Source organism: Phodopus roborovskii, unplaced genomic scaffold (assembly GCF_943737965.1).
Source record: "Phodopus roborovskii unplaced genomic scaffold, PHOROB, whole genome shotgun sequence".
Classification (NCBI taxonomy): domain Eukaryota; kingdom Metazoa; phylum Chordata; class Mammalia; order Rodentia; family Cricetidae; genus Phodopus; species Phodopus roborovskii.
In genome coordinates this window covers 20116066-20125690 of record NW_026126416.1, presented here as the reverse complement: position 1 = coordinate 20125690, position 9625 = coordinate 20116066, and positions in this window count along the sequence as shown.

The window sequence follows — 9625 nt, the reverse complement described above, 5'->3', positions numbered from 1 at the left end:
GGCACATCTTCTTCAGTTGAGGGGCATCTAGGTTGCTTCCAGGTTCTTGCTATTACAAATAATGCTGCTATGAACATAGTTGAGCACATGTCTTTTTTGCATGGAAACGGATCATTTGGGTATATGCCTAAGAGGGGGATTGCCGGATTGTGGTAAACTGATTCCCATTTTCCTGAGGAACGGCAATAGTGATATCCGAAATGGCTGTACAACTTTGCACTCCCACCAGCAGTGGAGGAGTGTTCCCCTTTCTCCACATCCTATCCAGCATAAGTTGTCATTGGTGTTTCCAATTTTAGCCATTCTGGCAGGAGTAAGATGGTATCTCAGAGTTGTTTTGATTTGCATTTCCCTGATAGCTAAAGATGAAGAAGACAGCAGATAGACCCATGTCTATCGCCGTGCACAAAACTCAAGTCCAAATGGATCAAAGATCTGAACATAAATCCAGTCACACTGAACCACTTAGAAGAGAAAGTGGGAGGTACCCTTGAACAAATTGGTATAGGAGACTGCTTTCTGAACTTAACACCAGTAGCACAGACACTGAGATCTACAATTAATAAATGGGACCTCCTCAAACTTAGAAGCTTCTGTAAGGCAAAGAACACAGTTGACAAGACCAAACGGCAGCCCACAGACTAGGAAAAGATTTTCACAAATCCTACATCTGACAAAGGGCTTATCTCCAAAATATATAAAGAACTCAAGAAACTGGTCAACAAAACACCAAATAACCCTATTAAAAATGGGGTACAGAGCTGAAGAAAGAATTCTCAATAGAGGAACTCAAAAAGGATGAAAGACCCTTAAGAAACTGCGCAATATCTTTTATCTGTTTTTGATGTTAGATTAGAAACGAAAATGCTGGGCAGTGTTTCCCTTTCTGTTATCTAAAAGATAATTTATAGAATTGGTTCTATTTATTGTTATTTAAAAAATCCTAGTCATATTATTAGATCTTAAAATGTACTTATATTTTAAAGAATAAATATCTTCAATATTTATAGCACTATTGGAGAATCTATTTTATTTAAAGTGATTTTTGAGGATTTTTGATTTTTGAGATATAGATAAATATTGTGTATGTTTTCATATCATCACACAAATGATTTTATGTACTGCTTTATCTTTTTACATTCACTTAAGTTTACAGTTTTTGTCTCTATTTACTTTTAATATTGGTAATAGAAACCATCTTTCTCACTTTTTCAAGAACTTACTCTTCTATTTTCTTATTTGCTCTTCTTAAAATGTCTTTCTTTTTTCTTTACTTTCCTGCTCTTGTATGGTTAAACAGTAGGAAGGCTGCAGGAGGAAAAGGGTAAATTCATTTCCAATTTGAGTACCCTCTTTTCATATTGCTATTTTTGTTTCCTAACCTTCTTATTAGTATTTACCAGTCAACATATTAAATATACCCAGTTAACATCTTCTTTGGGATTTTGGAATGATTTAGTGAGATATAAGGTACATTTTTTTATTAAATACACCAACACATTGCATGGTGGTCCCATTCATGACATAGTTTTCTAAGCGTGGAGCAAAATAAGTGGATTCACAGAATACCTGGGTTCACACTGGAGGAGCATTCCTTAAAGGACAATATGCAGTAATGACTTGTTCTATACTTTCATTTAACAGAGGTTTGAGTAGATAAATATCATCCAATAGCTTGGTATGGGGAGAAATACCTCACTGCCCATTCAATATCGAGCTGAGCACATCTCAAGTGAATGAGATACAGGCAGAGGCATAGGCATAGATGTGAATAGGTTGAGTTGTATTGTTTGACCTTTATCCACAATGACTAGGAAATCACTTTTTAATCAGATGATTCTAGAGAATTTTCCAAGACTGCTTTGTTCAATAAAATGCAGACCACCATCAGAACAAGCCACTTAATAAATCATTAACAGTTCAACACTTTTCAATTACCACCTATTTAAAAGAAATGTTTGCCATTCTTATCTAAAGCCTTGCCCATAACTATCAATTACAATTTGATCCCCTTTTCTATCATCTTTTATCTTCTGACTTTTATATTATGTCTTTATAGAGTTAACACACACCATGGATTGCTTGACACTGTACTTAAGATTTCCATTAAAAGTTTATACATGAATGCACATGTGTCTGAGGTGTGTGTGTGTGTGTGTGTGTGTGAGAGAGAGAGAGAGAGAGAGAGAGAGAGAGAGAGAGAGAGAGTGTGTGTGTGTGTGTATTCCACCAACCTGAATTCACTTGATTAATGGACCATTGAGCTCTGCTGCCAAAGGAACATGAAACCACACCTATCATTTTTTTGTGGGTTGTGGGTGCAGAGGTTCCAAACCCAGGTTCTCATGTTTGTGCAACATGCCCTTTATTAATTAAGCCATAATCCCCCCATTTACCTTGAACTTGGTATTTGCTTCAGATTTCTTAAGTATATATTTCAGTAGGCATTTGAACAACTTTGGACAATAGCCAAAGTTAAAACTGTCATACAAAATGGAAATCAAAATTTCAGATTTTAATATTTCAACCCAAGTACTAATACCTAAGAAGTCACTATATCTTTGAAATTTAAGAATAGTGAAATTTCAAAAAGGGAAATTGTGAATTATTCATGATAAATATATAGTGTATAGCCGCATATGTACACTGTTGTGTTGCTAACAATGTACTAGACAAGTATTTTTGTTAGAATGATGCTCTGATACATAAAACATATATGTGCTGAAACTATTCACACATAGTACATTATATCTTTATTACTATGTGATACTTTCACTTACATGTGATTTGTATATATGTTATAACAGTATGTATTTCTCTAAGCTCCTGATTTATTTTTAATTGTAAGAGCATGCTATGAATAGCATATGCAGTGTGATCTTTTTGTCCTATGTTACATGTACAGGTAGAACATGAGCAGACAATGTAATCCATAGATAATAATCTGTCTTCATGTAAGTGTTACAGCTTAAATTTACCTGACATATGCTCTTCTGTATTTTCAAACTTATGAAATGTTTATATACCTCAGATATCAGGTAACAATACATCATATAAAAAAGATAATCCACATGAAAATAGGGAAAATTCTTAATGCTTTATCTTCTCATACTCATTCTGACATGGATCCTTCTTCCTCCTTAATGGGAAACAGAAAACAGTGTTAGATACAACTATAATAAAACTCCTCTTCAGACAGATGCAGTACAACTTGATTTTAAGCTGTGTGCTCCATGCCAATCCTATACCAACAGCAACAAGCAGACATCCACAGACCATCTTGCATGCAGTCTTTCTATATTGGCATCTAGGCGGCTTGAGCATTGTCCATAGAGCATGGTCTTGCCTGCTTTCTAATCGCCCAAGAAATCCAATAGGGATGAAATGTATTTTCTTCCCAACATACACTGCAATGCTTAGAGGAGAGGATGCTGCTGCTCAGTGTTAACTAAAGCACAACAAAGGCTCTGCCAGGAAACTGGAGTCCTGTCCATATGGGTCACCAGCAAGAGAAACCAAGGGACTGTACTCTCTTGCTAGCTTCAAAGACTGTGGTGTATTCCCTTCTGATTGGGGTCACTCATAGGGAGGACATAGCAAAGGCAATGTTAGGTGGCTGCTTCAGGGCTGGAATCAGGCTATTCTCATGTTTGAGACAGTTTGTTCCTGAAAACTAGAAGCAGACATTGAATTTCCCTGAAACAGAACAGATACAATCAGTTCAGCATGTGTTTAAAACTATACTAGGTGCACATTTGTGAATATCTACTTATGTCTTTGGGCCCCCACCTCCCTTTAACTTATGACTCCTCAAGGCTATAGAACATGGAAATTGAGCTTTCAATTGATGTGGTTAAAGAGAAAGAAAACCCAAGCCTTAATTATATTAAAATCTAGGCAGAACTTTGTTTTAACTAGTCCCTTCTCCAGCTTTTGTAAGCCAGATGTTTGTCTAATAAGTCTCATGAAAATGTGCATCATATACAGGTCTTATACTTTGTGACAAAAAGTCTTTGCTTTTATTCTTTTTGGCTAGAGATAATAACCTATGAGCAACGTCAACCCAAAAGAATGAGAAGTTACTTCTGTTTTGATGCTTTTCCCCTAAATGAGCTAAGCAAACAAGGATATGACAAAGAGCACCTCTCACCAGGGCCAACTTGGTAGCAGGCCACCTCGACGCTATTGATTTTGCATTTCCAGCTGGTTGTCTCTGTGTCATTTTAAAAGATGGTGCTGTGTGTAGCCTTTACAAACTCCCTACTGCTTGCTGAGGTGGACAAAAAGATGCAAACTCATAGAATTCCGCCAAAGAATATAATAGTCTCTACAGAAGATCTGGCTGAATCAACCAACAAAAGGTTCCAGCTGTGGAAGCTGTGTGGAACAAAGGCAACTTTTGGCCTAATGTGCAGTGCATGCTTCTGGCGTTCCAGTTCAGGGAAGGAATAAATAAAGCTATTCCAAAGCCCTTGACCAGATGTGTCTGACATAGTCTAAAATGCGTTTGTACAAAACCTTCACTATCAGCACGGGTTGCTCTGATATTGGGGGACATCTGTTCCTAAGGCCAGTGGGAGAATGTTTGCCTCCATAATCATGGCACAGACTTGATCTGGTTGCTACTTTGAAGCCTGTTTCTCCTGGCCACTGCAATTCAAATTAATCTGAATGGCTCTAGATATATGTGGATCAATGATTTATTTAACTCAGAATCTAAATGCTTTTTTTTTTCTTTGCCATGGAATCAAACTCTATCCAATGGTAAAACTCTTAAAATTTCCATTTGTTTTCCAGGAGCAACTGTGCACCTTCCCCATAGCTGCCTTGATACTATTAAGTCTGGACACACTTTCCATCTGTCTTTGACTTAGATTGTTCCTAAGGTTGGCTATTGATCATCATTCTCACATGAATCCTTCATTACTCTAATTGGAACCATTTATAAACACATTCCTTGGACAGATGACAAAAGGATCTATGATAGGCAACTTTCTATTCAAAACAGCTGCCCAATATGTAAATCAAAAACTGTTAAAGATTGTATTGAGCTGAGAACAATTATATAAGGTTTGAGCCTGTTGTGAATTAAAGTGACTGCATTGGAGCTTACGGGATTTGTAAAGAGAGTCTTTCTTTTCAAGAATGCCAGTTCAGATTCAGCCTAGGCCCCTGACAAGTAATGTCACGTGAAAATAATGGAAAACAAGTTTGTGCTCTTAGCTTAGTTGTTAGCTGGCAGAGAATGCCTTCAGAAAGTAGTATCCTACAGCCAATATACTGACTATCTGAAAACTCTAGGTCTGACATTCATTAACTAAATGAAGGGCTACTTGGAATTCATTTTAAGTATCAGGCTATAGTTCAGCAAGTTTCCAGAACTGTAAGTACGTTGTATCAAATTTCTTTTTAATTTAGCCCTGTTTATATTCACAAATGCCGTTTCCTTCCTCACTTGTTATATAATGATGACATAAAATGAAACTCAAAACTGAATAATTCTCATAGGACTGTGGAGATAACTATTGTTTATCTATTCTTTTTATGTCAGTAGTTATTCTATTCATTGTAATGGTTATTGGATTATTTAAACTTTGCAACAAATACACAAGGTGAGAACTATCATTATCCTCATTTCAAAAGAAACTAAGGCAATAGGGTGAAATACATTTTACCCAGATCATGGGCAGACCCAGATTATCCAATTTAAACACTGCAGCTTCCTCATGGAAGGTTCAACAAATGCCAAATCTTTGCTTTGGGATTGGATTGTGGTTTTAAATTTTCAGCCTCAAAAGGATAAGTTACATAGATAATTGATTGGTGAAAGATAGGCAATGCTAATATTTCTTTAATCCTTGGAGAGCTTCATTCTTCCTGGAACTTGTAATTTCTCATTTAATATCCCATTTTTAGTATCCCCAATTGAAGATGTTCATAGCTTCAGGAAAAAGGAAAAGGATGTTCATCTCCCTGTCTCTCATTCTAAATTGTATTACAGGGATGTGGAGGATTAAATAAGCTTTGGAGGCATAAATGTCTTTGTGGGCCTCATTCTGAGTGTAAGCTGTGCATGTGGAATCAGGATCCTGTATGAAAGAAAATCAGTGATTCTGAAACCCAAATTAGTTACACTGAATTTTATGTGTTTGTGACATAGGAAGGGATTTGCTTATCATTCACTTAAACATCAGAACTGGTTAGTTAGTTATAATTTGTATTTTGTGTGGGTCTAGGTTTGCAAAAGTGTTTCCCTATCTGGCCTGTCCCCTGTAGCATTTAGGCAATGGGCAATGGGGAATTAACCAACTTTGAAGTAAATAGGATTAGGAAAAGCATCCTGAGGGATGTGTGTGTGTGTGTGTGTGTGTGTGTGTGTGTGTGTGTGTGTGTGTTTTGTTGTTGTTATTGTTTTGATTTTACTTGGTCTAATACTATAACAACACTCTCTTATTTATTGTTCTGTTGTTGTAAGGAGAAACCAATGAACAAGACAACTTTTAAAAGAAAACAATGGTGGAGAGCAAGGCACCAGGCAGCCATAGTGGTGGAGCAGTAACTGAGAGATCCACAAATCCAGATCCACAGCAAGCAGACAGCTTTCAGATAGAGAGATGATAGCTAGCTAGATAGATGGATAGATAGATAGATAGATAGATAGATAGGAGAGACAGAGACAGAGACTTGGACTTTTGAAACCTCAAAGCCTAGCCCCTCTCGACAAGGCCTCAGCTCTGAATTCTTTCTAGTAGTCCACCAACTGGGAAACAAGCATTCAAATCTATTAGCCTGTTGGGGAGCATTCTCATTGAACTACCACATACATTAATTCAGTAGTTATTAAGTAGCTTACTTGTGAGCATTAAAAAAGTGTGGGATACTTCATTTCTATTAATTGAGTTCCTTGAGGATTTAGAAGGAAAATAATGTTTTATTTGAAATACAAAGGAAGAAGCATTCTACTGCTTTTCTATCTTGTAATCACCATTGAATCTCTGTTTCAATTTTAGTTCCCTTGCCCTAATTCACAAGTAATCAAGGCACACTCCCTTGGCACTAAGAATTGGTTTTCTAAATCAAACCCATCTCTCTTCCTGAAGACAGAGTTCTGAACATGCAATTGTAGTCATTGATTCCATCTACATATTAATTAATATTGACTCCTGCAAACCAAACACTAGACTGGAAAGAGAAGCCAGAGCCTCTGCCTTCAAAGGGCTGGGATGAAGATGAAGGTACAGGTAGTGAGTTAAGCAATATAAATAGCTCACAATGTCAAATTTTTCACAAAAAAAAATTAAAGGAGATGGAGAAAACACCTACTTGAGGAAAATGGGAAAGGATGGCACTTAAGTTAAATAGTAAATATTTTACCTGCTGGGCAGTGGTGGCGAACATCTTTAATCCCAGCATTTGGAAGGCAGAGGCACATGGATCTCCATGAGTCTGATCTACAGAGCAAGTTCCAGGAGAGGCTCCAAGACTACACAGAGAAACCCTGACTCACTACCCCCCCAATTGCAAATAATTATTTACCAAGCATATGAGGAAAAAGAAGGTATTCCAAAGAACATTCCAGTAAATGAAAAATGTCTTTTAAGGATGGATTTTCCTTAAAAATAATGGTACAACTTAAAATGTACATTTGGTATAATGATTTTCATAACACAGATGTAGTGGAAGTATATTAACTATGTAGTAACTACAATCAACATTTAATTTTCAGTTTAAGAAGAGGCAAGAAAACCATCCGTTACAGCATCTATACAAAACTGTGCTGAAGGCTAAAAATATATTGAGTCTCTAACAGCCCCATTAGTCCATAATTTCTTAATAATGTTATGTAACAAAACCCACAGCCATAGTGGCTCACAGTAATAAATGCTAATTATCTCTTCCTATCAGGGAATCTGTTATATCCAGGCTAAGTTTGACTGCATTTGCCTCAGAACTATAAGGCTATATTGGCAGGTGTGGCTACTAACATATACATTTCTTATGGAGAAAGAGTATTCATGGAGAACAAACACCAGTTAAACACATGTCAAAAGTCAAGTATGAATATATGAAAAGGGATGAAATATTTGCCAAACATGATTTATCTACCACAACAGTTGTTAATAAGTTTTCAAAATTTGAACATATAAGTAGAATCCAAGTAATCTATATCTTCCAAATTCTCAGTTCATTGACTTTATAAAAATGACAGAATGCACTTATTTGAAGGTTGCATAAGGAAAAAGGGAAGGGTCAAATGGTCTGTAAAGGATTTAGTGAAACCACCCAGAGCTGAACAACAGTATGAAAGCATACCTAGATGATGGTAGTCAATAGAAATCCGTGTATCAGATCCCCTTTGAGCCTTTATGTTTTATGCTGTGCTTTTAAAGTCCACTTTAGACAATGTCAAGAAAAAAGGACTCAGTTATCATGGAGTTATTACAATCTGGAGGAATTTTTTTCATTGTTTATTTTTGATAATCATATTTTTGGTTGAGATCTTTCACACTCATTGACTCTATGCAGTAACTTATTCTTTCAGAAAATACATAGCAGTGCCTACTGTGTGTGAGGCTCTGAGCTGGCTGTTGAAACCATTTCTACATAAAATCTTTCCAGATTGAAAACTGGGTGTGCTCATAATGGAGGTTATGAATTATCATCTATATATATATATATTAATAGAATATGGCTGATTTCTCTCCAAGAGAAAGCATATTTTAAAGATGTTTCCTATGAGAAGCTTGTTTATCTGGGAACAGATGTTCAGAATCAATGGATTTTAAAACTGAATTAGGATTGAATTATAGTTTGAGATATTATACAGGGGGTTATGTATTCCATTGGTTTCTTTCCCTTTATATAGCTTTAACTGGGCATGGGTAACTAATAGTGAAAGTCTCAGAATTTATGCCTTACACAAAGCCCTTTGTGGTGTCTGTCTTATCATCGACCAGAGAGTTTCTTTTCATTCAGAGAGAACAATATTGACTTTGAGAGTCTTCTAACACTGTGATTAACTCTTATCCACCATTCCCTCACCTTCAATTTACAACTTGACTTTGAGAGTGTGCTGAACATACAAGTCATGCTATATGTCTGAAACTTCATCAAAAAGATAGCCATTTCTCCTCTAGACATAACATATTTGATCATAATAATTTAGTTACATTCATGTGACTACAATGCACTAAAGAACACAGTAAGTATTGATGTATCATAAGTTGAGGCTAAATAAAATTGCAGACTTAATGAAGTTACCAAAAAAGGTGAAATGCAAAAGATGTTTGCTTTGCCAAAGGTCTGAAGCACACTTTCAGATACCTGACTTTCTACTCTTTCAATTCTGAATTTAACACCTTCCAAAGTTTCATCTTCCTTTTCTAGTGTCTCACTTTATATCTCAAACAGAGAGGGTATTATGTCTTATTGGTTAACATGAAATGATTTTTATTCAGTATGGTGATTTGAACATGTAAGTTTTCCACAGACTCATGTATTTGAACACTTGGTTTCTGGGTGGTGGCATTGTTTGGGGAGGCTTTAGACATAGGGCCTTATTGGAGGAAGTTTAACATAGCAAGAGGACTTGGGATTTTAAACATTGGCCTTTTTTCCAGGTTTT